The sequence below is a fragment of the Triticum dicoccoides genome, chromosome 5B (assembly GCF_002162155.2).
Source record: "Triticum dicoccoides isolate Atlit2015 ecotype Zavitan chromosome 5B, WEW_v2.0, whole genome shotgun sequence".
NCBI lineage: Eukaryota > Viridiplantae > Streptophyta > Magnoliopsida > Poales > Poaceae > Triticum > Triticum dicoccoides.
Window position 1 is genome coordinate 705669371 of NC_041389.1, and position 13297 is coordinate 705682667.

The 13297-nt window shown below is 40.6% G+C and overlaps 1 pseudogene; it reads left to right on the top strand.

Annotated features, from left to right (window-relative positions):
* The window catches only part of LOC119310634, a 53634-nt pseudogene extending 41652 nt beyond the window's left edge, over window positions 1-11982 (top strand).
* The last annotated feature ends 1315 nt before the right edge of the window (window positions 11983-13297 follow it).

A 13297-nucleotide genomic window follows, 5' to 3' on the forward strand; every position in this document is an offset into this window, starting at 1 on the left:
GGGCAAGGTGGGGGTTAGGCTAGGAGGAGGAGCATGGGGGAGCGGAGCGCCTCATCTCGAGATATAGATAAATTGATTTTGCAGCATTGAAATGACACTTTGTCAGAAGTAGTGCCCAGTACTGAACTATTTTGGTTCATTTTACTTACCATTTAACTTTTCTACCATAAGTTTTACTCCCTCCGTTCCTAAATATAAGACCTTTTAGAGATTCCACTATGGACTACATACGGAGCCCATAGTGGAATCTCTAAAAGGTGTTATATTTAGGAACGGAGGGAGTATTTGAGACTGGTAGCAAACCAAAATTTCTTTTTCGCAACATGCTCACAAACTTTCATCATGTAACACAATTAATTCCTTAGTTTCTCTTGACAGTGTAACAAGGCAATGGCGATACATTATACGCCTCTGATCGCTGCTATCCATGTTTGCTCGCTGAAATGTGTGAAACTTCTAATAAAGGTAATGTACATCCTTCTTAATCCAATTAGAGTTTATTTTATTCTGTGACTATTAAGCTCTCTGAGATTGTGTGATTTATGGCATACTTATTTCCAATATGCTTGTGTAACTTCTTCTGTTATAGGTGGGTGTTGCTCCGCTAACCCCCTTAATAGCCGCTGCAGAGGATGGTTTGACTGATTTCTACAAACCTTTACTTGCGGCTGGTGCTGATCCTGATGTCCGCGATGATGTATGGTTTTGTTTCTCATGTTTTGTTTTGCTTCTATGTGCATGTTCTTCACACTATGGAATAATTGTTTACACACAGGAGGTTTTACCAAGTAATTAATTGCTGTTGGTATCCATACTTCTGAAAGATGGTCTATTTCTTGATGCAACTAACGGGATGTTACTATTGATATCTGTTGTCCAATGGATAGTTGCGTCTTAGTGCATTGGCAACAAGATTGTCACCGTGAAGCTTGAGATATATAATCCTGATAACATTTACACATTTCTTCTCGTGTCCCATTATTGTGTTCAGATTGTAGTCCACATATGTTGAAAGGTTGATCTTACATAACTATTATGTTATCTTTTGTCATGGGCTAAGTAGGCACATGGCAGCAAACTGGCCGTAGTGCTAGCATGGGTCATGTGCGCATGGTTGTGCACCTGGCCGGCTGAAGTTATGTCTCATATTAGGGACTCACGTGAGCCTGCGAGTGGAAAATATACTGCCATACTTCTAAAAACTTATGTAGTCTATAATGACGTCAAGGCGTGACATTCTGCATGCAACATCTGTCAATCTATCTCTGGGAGTTCCTTAGAGATGATATTTCACTTATTTATTGTATTATAAACAGCAAAATAGAGTGTCTCATAAATGTGATGCTGATTTGTTTGATTTCTCATTGAAATACCTAACATAACTTGTCAACTAAGGACGTCTCATGTACTATGACCTCTGGTCACATATACTTGCTGTTTTCGATATTGAGAAGGTGTCCAAAACAAAAATTTGACCACTAACTTCTACTGTAATGTAATAATAGAATCAAATACAGCTGTAATATTTTGGAAATTCGTTTTGAGAAAAATCTCCACATATTGATTTTCATGTTAGAAATTAGCTAAAATTTCAAACGTTTGACTACATGTATGTCCAAAATGGCATTACTTCTGACCAAAGAAGCTGCACTTGAAGTATCCAAAAGTAATTGTGAATTTATGATTCAGTCAATTTAGTGCAGCGAAATGTGAGCTTTGTGTTCTCTGCAATGTTCAATTTTCGTCAGATGTTTTGTGTGATGGACTGCTTGTTGCAGAAATATTTAGGTGCTTCACTTTTGTTTGAACTATAATGTATAACGACTGAATTTACTGGGGAAGCCTTTAGTAGTGGTTATAGTACTAAGCATGTTTGTATTTGTTAATCTCCCATTCCCTCAAGTACAACGTGTCTTTGCTTTATATTAACAGGGAGGTCAACTGCCCATAGAGATTGCTGCACGTAACAATAGACGGAAAGATGTTGAGATCCTTTTTCCAGTAACATCTCGTATTCCATATGTGCGTGATTGGAGTGTTGATGGTATACTTGCTTATGTCAAATCAGTGCCGAAGGAGGTGGTATGAATTCGAGGAATTTTGGCATATCTAAGATTATTATCATGTCTTAATACTTGCACTAGAGCAGTCCCCAACTTGCTTGGGACAAAAGGCACTAGAGCATTTTCTAGTCTTTAGAATCTTCGATGCCTCCCCTAACTTGAAGCAAGTATATGAAAGTTTAAACACATGTTTGTTCCAAACCAATTGGATAATTGGAATATCACCATAGGATTGAGTGGATGAAATCAAATTGATATAAGCTTTCTCTCTTAAAAAGTTGTAGTTCATTTAATCTTCAATTTTTGTTATTACACGTTTGAAAGGTTCATACCATTGACACATCAAGACATTTATTTCTTCTTCTTTCTGGAACTAAATCAATCACCAATATTGATCTCATTATGGATAAAACTTTGCCGAATGAGAACGAGATGTGGTATCAAATGTTTTGTCTTTGTAACTTGAAGTGTCCTTGTGTTTTCTTTTCCAACTTAACTCTATATATAATGAATAATCTGAAAATATTGAATTGACATAGGCACTAAGGATCACTGCTTATACTTTTTTTGTTGGGCGGTCTCAGTTCAAGTGTGGGTGGCTCAGTTTGCATTATCTTCTGACTTCTACTGTTTCAGGACGACCCATTGTACAAAATGGGGCCAGCTTATCTGAAATCAGAAGGAAACAAGGCATACAAAAGAAAAGATTATGTTTCTGCAATAAACTTCTACAATATGGTATGTGTTGTACTATACCCTTTTACCAGCTACACATTAATCCGTGCAAGCAAAAAAAAATCTCCTAATGCATTGTTGTGGTTTATTAACTAGTTGAAGGTTTTGCAGAATTTTGAATCTCATGTAAGAATCCAAACTATTTGTTAATTCAACAGTGTAAATCTAGCTATGTTCTCCTGAATTGCCGTTACCGTCCCAAGCGGATCTGTTACTCTTCGGGGGCTGTTACCGTCCCAAGCAGATCTGTTACTCCTCAGGGACTGTTACCGTCCCGAGCAGATCTGTTACTCCTTGGTGGCTGTTACCTTCTAAAAAAGAACTCTGTCACTCCTTGGTGGCTGTTACCGTCCGGAGGAAGACAACTCCTTAGTGGCTGTTACCGTCCAGAGGAAGACTGTTACTCCTCGTGCGCTGTTACCATCCCAAGCAGTTCTGTTACTCCAGAGGTGATGTTACCATCTAAAGTAGCTATATTACTCCTGAATTGCCGTTACCGTCCCAAGCAGATCTGTTACTCCATATGCTGACAGTAGCAAAAGTAATGGTCATGAGTGGAAGCCATGGTCCATCGGGTGGAGCCATCGCCAATGGGTGTTGCATCTCGCATGGACTCGTTATTTGCTTAGTTTATTCCAAATGAGGCCTAATCTCTTAATACGATGGCCAAATCTATCAATAGAATTTAATCCAACCCACAGACACCAAGTTTCTGGGCCGATGGGGTCGAGGAACGGGGTAAGCTACGTGCGAAATGTTTTCACAAGGCCAAGATAAGATTGTTCGTAGGACGAGGAACATGGCATAGTTCCACGTCCCCGGCACCAGCGAGGCTTCAGCAAGGATGAAAGGGCCTTGGCCCGCCCTTGGCTGGAGCAAAATAAAGTTTTATATGAAGTCTAGACGACAACAATATTGATTCTTTTACTTTGTTACTACTCTTTATACTATCCGGCCCGCCCAATATTTTTTTGGTAGCTCCGCCACTGGGTCCCCGGTGACTGTAATTTAACATAATCAATATGGATTAAAGTGAGGTATTATCTTATCTGGATCTTTCTCAAGCCAGAACTTCTTGCTCCCCACATTGTGTCAGCTTGGGGCCTTGGTCTGGATCCTTCGATAATAGATCTAGAACCCCCCAAAACAGGAAGCTATCGTCATTGTGTAAAAGACATACATCAAGTGATGTTCATGTACAAGGTTCTAAATCTCACTAAACTGTACTTGGCTTGCCTCACCTTGTAGCGAGTATATGGGAATTGTCCTTGTGATTTGCTTCATCTCTTAAAGGTTGATTTTAATATGTTCGTTTATCATCAAATCTCCATTTGTGCCAATCAAAAAAGATATTAAATACAGAAAAAATGACAGGATTATTTTCTACTCACTAAATTGCTTCCACAAAAGTAAAATGTGCTGTTGGTATCTTTAGTGAATACTTACTTGGTAACCTGCCTTAGACTCCCTTTGTTTCGGAACATTTGTCCATTAAGGAAACAAGATTTTATATATTTTCTTTTCACTTCAAACAGTGTGGGAAAATCTAGTTATGATTGTAGTTATGAGAGTATTTTCCGGTCTCTATGACACCTTTTATTCTAATGGCCGAAAAAGTTAGATGTCTGGTTATTTAGCGTTAGTATTTTCAAGTTTAGTGCTTGGTTAGCCTTTTGCTTGGATCAAACTAGTGTAACGTTAGGAGTATAATATTACCTCCGTCCCAAATTAGTTGTCTTAGATTTATCTAGATACGGATGTACATAGCACCAAGTCAGACTGAATGATCCAGTGCACTCTAGTGTGTTGAAATACATACCCTGTTTTATTTGGACTATGTTTATGGATTAAATTGGCCAAGGCTAATGGACTAACTACATGCTTTTCATGGCTCAAGGTTCTTAACCAATCTGTTGAATTGATTAACCAGATTGATTACCCGGTTAAACTTGTTAGCCTACTCATTTGCATTACTCGATTTAAGGGGGCCTTTTATCTGTACTTGGTAGACTAAATTGAGCTACTCGACACGTTTTGGAATATTTCGCGCTCCTTGACAACTATTACCTCCGTCCCAAGTTAGTTGTCTTGAATTTGTCTAAATACGGATGTATCTAACACTAAAACGTGTCTAGATACATCTAGACAAATCTGAGTCAACTAATTCGGGACGGAGGTGATAGATCCATGGGATCGAGTAGGGTAGGATTTCCGGTAAACCTACCTTCTCCAGCGGTTGATGAACTCGAGCCGGAGGCCATCGTGGAGAGGGTGATGGTGGCGATGGCAGAGAGAGGTGAGGTGGATACGGCGGCGGAGCTTCCCATCGCTTCAGTGCCGCCCTCTGGATCGGATTAGGGTTAGGAGTGGGGAATAGTGGCAGCGACGAACCTCATACCTTGTGCCCTGGTCCCCACCTCCTCTTCATAGCACTGCACGACAGGGGCCCACCAGCCTTGCTTGGGCTGGACGCCCCCGATCAGGGCGTGGGTCAAGGGCCCAATGAGCCGTTGGGCCCATTGGAGGAGAGATCAATCTAAGATTCTCCCCCTTGATCTCATCATATACTTTTAACTTTGTACTTTGAAATAACTCTTTCCAAAGTACTCATTCCATCACAGATTTGCATGTAGAGCATGTCTCATCATCACGGTTCATTCCCGATAGAATCAACACCTACAACACACTCCTTTGTTTTGAAACAGATTCTTTAACCTTGGGCCCTTTTAATGTCCGGAAATCTTAGACTATACCATAAAACCCATGTCGACTGTATGTTCTCCGAACACACTGGGCGGTAAGCCTTTAATAAGCAGATCTGCAAATACTTGTCCGTTGCTTTCATGCTCCAAGCATTTCAACATAATTCCGGACTTTATCCTTAACAACGTTTAACTTTCTGGCAATGTGTTTGGCACCACGCTTGACTCGTTGTCATAGGAGCGAATTACTTAATGGTTATTTTTGTTGTCAACCATTATCAACTCTGGGTATATGTTTCTTTAACCATTATCAAGCTATAAAGTATCTTTGCATCACATTGATGATAATTGTTTCATTCTTTGGAGCTTTTCCACACAAAAATCTCCAAGTATGAAAGTTAGCGACAATTGTGGATTTCGCTATACATTTCACAAGTCCTGTCTTTGTACTCACAATCTTTTGAGAGCACTTATTTCTTTCAGCATGAGGCCAATATCCTTGACTCCATTCCAGTGATCTATATCTGGACTGGACATTACCAAAACAACCCGGTTACGTGAACTTTGTCACGGTAATGTTATACTTTTGCATTCATTAAGCTTCCAACAGCTGAAGCATATGGTACCATATTCATTTGGTCTATTTAGTATTGACTTTTGGAACACTAAAGTTCCCAAAATCATTACCCTTTATTATAAGAACAGGTGTAGGTTTTCTCGCATGCATACTTTAGAAACTTTCCTTAGCATGCCCATGCGACACTCCTAATACCCCTTTTATTCTTTTCTCGGTGAATCCCGATCCTTATAACGAGAGACATTCTTTTGAACTTTGAGGACAAGAACTTCTTTTCCTCCTGCAGTCGAATTAACATCACTACTAACAAGCAGAATGTTATCCGCATGTACAAGATATAGGAAATGAAATTCCCATTCTATAACTTTATACAAACACAATTGTCCTCTCATTTTCTTTAACCCAAAACAACATTTGATTACTTTAGTCCATAAAAGACTTCTTCAGGCAGTATCCCCTATGTTCTTTACTTTCATCTGATGTAACTCAGATCATATTATCTTTGATCTGATGTAACTCAGATCATGATGTGCTACCAACACTCATTGTAATCTATTCAGTGTAAAATGCGCAAAAAACCTTTCGATCTTAGTCGTGTTTTACACCTTTGCATATTTCCTTTGGAGTCACATTGACCTTGTAGACTCTTTACAGCCTACTGTTTTGGCTCCATTGGAAATTACTCATGAGTCCCGAACATCGTCAGAATTCATCAATTTCATTTCATCTCACATAGTCTCTCATCATTTAGATAAGCAGCCACTTCTCAAAAACTCGATTGAGCGCTTTAAATGAGGTGGGATCAACCTCCATTTGAATTTCACTAACATAGACTTTATAGTAATCAGAAGTATCTGATTTTCTCAATCCTTGAGACCATCTGTGTCTCAGGTACTAGCACTTCTTTCATATGGGGCTGTTGTTGCTCTGTCATTGCCAAAAGGCAAATTATTGTATAGTCTTTCATTTCCAAGAGGCAATAGGTTTTACAGGAACCTTTATCATAAGATCCATGTTAAATCATTCCTCCTTTATAGAGCTAACAATGGGTGTTGTATAGGTCATACAACGTGCTCCCCCAGATACAATCTATTTGAGTCTTAGGTATCTTCATACCATGCTCCCTCAGATTACTCCATCTTCACTAAGAATGGTGTATCTTTAAACTTTATTATTTGGGTTTATTCTGTTAAAACTTTCTTCTTTATGGCACTTTAAGCACCGTCTTAGTATTCCTTAGTCTTCTTTTCTTTAGGGGTATTATTATAATCATCGTACTCCCCCAGACGATCACATTCTTCATTAATGGGTATCTCATATTTCTTTCTCCCCCTCGAAATGTGGCAAGAACTTTTCTGCCACAATTTCGAAAAACCATTCACAACTCTTGTGAATTGAGGAAACTTTGAGTATCTACTTCATTTATCTGATTACTTCATATGTAATGAAGTTATCAGTTAACTGGTATGGGAGTACTTTTTCCTTATTCCATTTCAGAAACTCAACAGAGTTCTTTATCATTAGTACTTTTGCAAGTCACACTTGCATATCATTCTTATCTTTAGGTTCGTCTGTAACTTTTATTCTCTTCGGATTTATTGAGTGCTTAATGACCGTTACACATAAGATGTGCGGTCGATACGAGGAAGGCATAATAGCTTCTCCATACTTTTCTCCCAGAGTGGGACACATTAAAAACACATGAGTCATCATGTTTTTCTCCTGTCATACATGATAAGTCTGAGAAAATTTCTGCTGCCATACGGGTTACGCAGGGATTTTCCCAGACTTTTCCTGCCATGTTGGTTTTATCATAATCATCTTTCCCCGCCATGCGGGCAATTCCCTGTAAGGGACATAAATGCCAGAATTGGCTCTTTTGACTGCATATTCAATCATCAAATTTAGGAATAAATCCGAATATTCTTTAATACACATGCTTAATCCGACGTTGGTCAAATTAATCACGCATATCACTTATTGTATCTCATAGAAGATGAGAATTCTTTTCCATGGAGAGTACATGAAGACATTCGTCGAGCAAGACTCTCAATTATATATCTATTTTCTTTTGAAGTCATTCTTTAGAGAGAACATACTCCCTTACGTTGACCTTTCTTGGTCATCTCTCAGGTCACAAGTACCCAGCCATTTGCTTTCACGAATGAAGGCATGGAAAACTTTTAGTCTGAGAAAACTTAACCGATAATAAAAAATAATGAGCATAAAAAATAACCCCATGTTTATCTAGTTAAAATAATATGCACATTAAACTTTTAAAACTTTCTTTTATATTCTAAATCACCATTGTGACAGAATTAGAATAAACATCACCTTTTTACATTAATTCCACATCACCGTTGGGCAGAAATGGAAAAAACGCATATAACTCATAAATTATGTGATGATAAAATTTCTACTAAGTAACTTTGCTAAGAAAATAATCATCATTATCAACTTTATTGCAACGGAAAACTAGCAATATAAATTTCTCAATCTTTATCAAATTCTCTGAAAATTGGTCATTGATACAAAATTTATCAGAGATTTGAACTTTTAACTATAAGACTCATTGAATTATAATATTGTCATCTTCAATGTTGGTCAGAAAATAACAATACCATAATTAAACTTTAATCAAATATCTTTCTACTGTTATAGCAGAGGCTATCTGAATTTGATTTCACCCACAAGTGAAAAAACTCTCAAAAACCGTTCTTCCAGTTAAATTTTCCTGTTGGTTCCAATTTAATTGGAGGATAAAACTTTTACTTTTATTCAGTAGCATCACTATATACTTTTCTACTCTCTAAACAAATTATCCCATTGGTTCAAATTTGAGTAGAGGAGTAACAATTTAAACTTTTACTTTAGTTCTATTCACTTTTAAAAAAGCACTCTTATTTTCAATAATAAAACATGATCATGTTGTTAACAACGTTGGTCATAAAAATAACATAAGCATAATTACTTTAATACGCTCTTTAAATATAATTCTATCTAAACTTTTATTTTCTTTGTAAAAGAGCACTATTAATTATTTACGCAGCGGAAAATCATGAATAAAAAATTCACGAACTTTTACTCTTTATAGAAACTTTTCCTTGACCGAATAAAAAATCCATGAACTTTATTATTTTATATATAAAATTCATGGTCATTTTCTTTCTTTTTTTTATTATTTCTACAGAAACTTTTTCTTTATAAAATACATGAACTTTTCTTTTTCTGAATTTTTCTATTCTCTGAATAAACAGAATTAGGTGCAGCGGAGAAAAAATGCAGCTGGCCCGGCCTACCGCAGCCCAGCCGCCCTTGGCTCAGCGTCGCCCAGCTGCGCGGCGGCGCCCGCAGCTGCTGGGCTCGGCCCAGCGCTCGTGGCTGCCCTGCCGCAGCCGGCCTCCTGCCACTTACGGCCCAAAAGGCCCGTGGCCAGCTAGGGTTTGGCTCCTGGCCGTCGGATTCAATCCGACGGTCCAACGCGCGGATCGGGCGAACAAAAACGCCCAGCAGCCATCGGGGAGAGAACCCTAGCCCATTCCCGCATCGGTCGCGCCGCTCGCCTCCTCTGTTCATTCGAACACAGCGACGGCAGGCCAACTGCGGTGCTCAGCTAGGCCGCCGGCGACGGGGTCGAAGACCACCGCGCCGCGCGTGCCTCGTGCTCGCATCTCCTTCCTCCCATTCCCCTTCTCTTTCCTGTGGCGCCCCCACTCTCTGTCTCGCTCCGCGGCGCCGGCCCCTGTCCAGGTCGTCGGGCCACCGCACCGCGCCCGGTCGCCGGCGACGGCCACGACGCCGCGCCGCGCCATGGCGCTCCTTTCCTTTCCCTTTCTGCATCCACCACCTCTTCCTGTGGCAGAGAGAACGAGAGAGAAGGATAGTGCCGCGGTGCCGCTGCGCCCCCTCTGCTCCCCTTCCCATCTGCGCCGTTGCCATCCCCTTCGCCGGCCGCGCGTTCGCCTCGCGGTGAGCGCGTCGCCGTCGAACGGTTTGGCGGCGGTGCCCTTTGCCCCTCTCGGGGTGATGTTCTTCGTCCGACGCCTCGGCTTGCTGATGCGTGTCCGGATCGAGAGGAACAGCGCGGCCTTGCGGCGGCGCTCTTTGCCGGAGAGCCCAAGGCTCTGCTTTGGTGCTTTTCTTTGCCCTGTTCTAGGGTTGCAGGGGAGGGGAAATTTTCTCTGTCTTTAATTTCAACCGAAAAATCCTAGACACAACCTGGCTCTGACACCATTGATAGATCCATGGGATCGAGTAGGGTAGGATTTCCGGTAAACCTACCTTCTCCAACGGTTGATGAACTCGAGCCGGAGGCCATCGTGGAGAGGGTGATGGTGGCGATGGCAGAGAGAGGTGAGGTGGATACGGCGGCGGAGTTTCCCATCGCTTCAGTGCCGCCCTCTGGATCGGACTAGGGTTAGGAGTGGGGAACAGTGGCAGCGACGAGCCTCATACCTTGTGCCCTGGTCCCCACCTCCTCTTTATAGCACTGCGCGACAGGGGCCCACCAGCCTTGCTTGGGCTGGACGCCCCCGATCAGGGCGTGGGTCAAGGGCCCAATGAGCCGTTGGGCCCATTGGAGGAGAGATCAATCTAACAGGAGGGAGTATGTTGCAAAGACTCTTTGGGATACCGTGTAAAACCCGATGTATTTTTATGGAATGAAACATCATGCCTGTTATAAAATAGTACAAACAATTATTATAACTCATCATGAGTTAAGAACTTCATATAGAGGGAAAAAGATATAATCTGAATGGCTGACTTAACCAAAGTCCACGTCCAATTTCCCACCTAATTCTAGTGATTCAACTGAACATCAATTTCTCGAGCACAAATTTGAGTAAAAAGTTAAATCCTGTACCTAAGTGACAGCTAGCGTGATTCATTATTGTAGGCAAAGTAAGGTTGATCCTGAAGATGTAACCTTGCATTCAAATAGGAGCATTTGCTGGATTAACTTGGGTGAAGGAGACAAGGCCTTGGAGGCAGCCGAACTGTGCAGGATGATACGTCCTGATTGGCCAAAGGCCTGTTACAGGCAAGGGGCGGCCCAAATGTTTTTGAAGATGAGATAGAACTTCACAGTTTACAGCTACTCCTGTTGTGGCCAATACCTTTTTATGCCCTATTGACATTGCAATCCACCTGTCTTCAGAACTATGAAAAAGCATGTGATGCATTTCAAGATGGTCTAAAGTTGGACCCAACAAATGTTGAGATTGAGAATGCATTACGGTACCATACTTATCCCTGTCTCTGTCTCTATCTGTGTCGGAAATTTTAGTGTAAGCGCAAATCTCGCTCTGGATTCCGTTACTGTGTCATGATTAATCATATAGCATATCATACTAAAACATGCATATGGTGAATATCTTGTGCATAGTATGCAGTTGAATACACTAGTTTGATACTCCCTCGGCCCCTCCGATCACAAATATGTCATTTTACGGTTGTCCATAGTTAAAACTTCATAAATCTGACCTTTGATAACACAAGACGATGCTACTAAATTTATCATGGAAATTAATTTCATGATGGTCAAATTTTCACCCAGTAGAGCATGTTGATGTCCTCAGATGTATATATGTGGCATATAATTATTGCCTCAAGAGTGAATCCCAAATTGTGTTGTCACACATTGCTATTTCAACACATTTGCTTCCCCCGGTTCTTAAATATATGTCTTTTTAGAGGTTCCAATATGGACTACATATGGAGGAAAATGAATGAATCTACACTCTAAAACAAGTCTATATTCATCTGTATGTAGTCCACATCGAAATATCTAAAAAGGCTTATATTTAGAAACGGAGGGAGTATATAACATAGTGATGTCATAATTTGATTATGCAGGGAGGCATTCAAGTCGCTGAAGATATCTCGTGTGAAAATGGTCTCATGAACCATCATCCTTTGATCAGAAGAGACCTGCCCAAGGCCAGGCTGTTCCTGTGCTTGCTTCCCCTTCGATGTTTAAAGCCTTTGAGTTGAGAAGTTCCGCGTAGTACTGTACACGCGAGCTTATCTGGCTTATTTGCGTATAGTAGTATGTTGGGTCATGATGGTACAATCTTTTTACTGTTTCTCGCTAGTAAATGCTGATCATAAGTTTGTAGACATGCGGTGACAATTTGTCTGCATTTTCGTGCCAAAATGCGGGAATTCAGTATGAATTAATGCATGGTGCGGTAGCATGAAGTTGGACGGTTTCATCCATGAACTGGGGCTGTCTTAAATTTGGATGTTTTTAGCCATGAATTGGAGGTGTCTTGAATTTCTGCCTCTACATTTTCCGTTTTCTGTTCGGATTTCTTGATTATTTTTCTTTTTCTTGTAGCTAGTATGTTGGTTACCTTACCTAGTTTAGCAATAGGCTCCTACAAGAGATGTCATCGATTTCTTCCTGAGTCTCCATGTCATGAATTAGTTCCTGCTAAATTGCGTCGGTGACGGTGTGCGCATGACTTGTGAAATCATCATAAGGTGTATCCCTACTCCCTAGCGAAGGTTACTAGAACGGAGATGCACGCATTGGGGTAGCCCGTTCGTGTTATAGAAAATTTAAAGATACATATAAAACATAAATTAACACAACAGAAGAAAACTTAACTTATTAAGGATTGTCTTAAGCCAGCCTGAAGAAAAGTTAACTCATTTAACGATGGTCTTTAGCTAGCCAGCCTTAAGAATTTACTCCCTCCGTCCGAAAAAGCTTATTTAGTGCTAGATACATCCATTTGAGGGACAAGCTTGAGACAAGTTTTTTCGGACGGAGGGAGTAACTCATTTAACGATGGTCTTGAGCTAGCCTGCAAAAACTACAAATACTAGTGACGCAACAAGGTAGAGTAGAACTGCAACCATAATCTAGTGAAGGGGTGAAGTCCAGTGGCATAAATACGTTTTTTTCCCAATTTTCTACATGCCGCTTTAGGTCATTGTTAAATTTCTTGCCTTGCCATGCAGGTGCAAAAAGCATTTTTCCAATACGTATAGCCACAGTCTGAGGAAGAAACAGAATCACACTTACAAATTTACATATAAACATAATTGCTGAGTCCTGACACAGATTGCGGTAGGCACGGATCTAAGCCTCACACAAGGGAGGCATATCATATTCATCGTCACCGGCAATCAGTTTCAGCGGTTCCACCATAATTGCTGAGTCACACCACTACAATTCCACGGAAAGACCTCCATACACGCGAGAAGCTTTG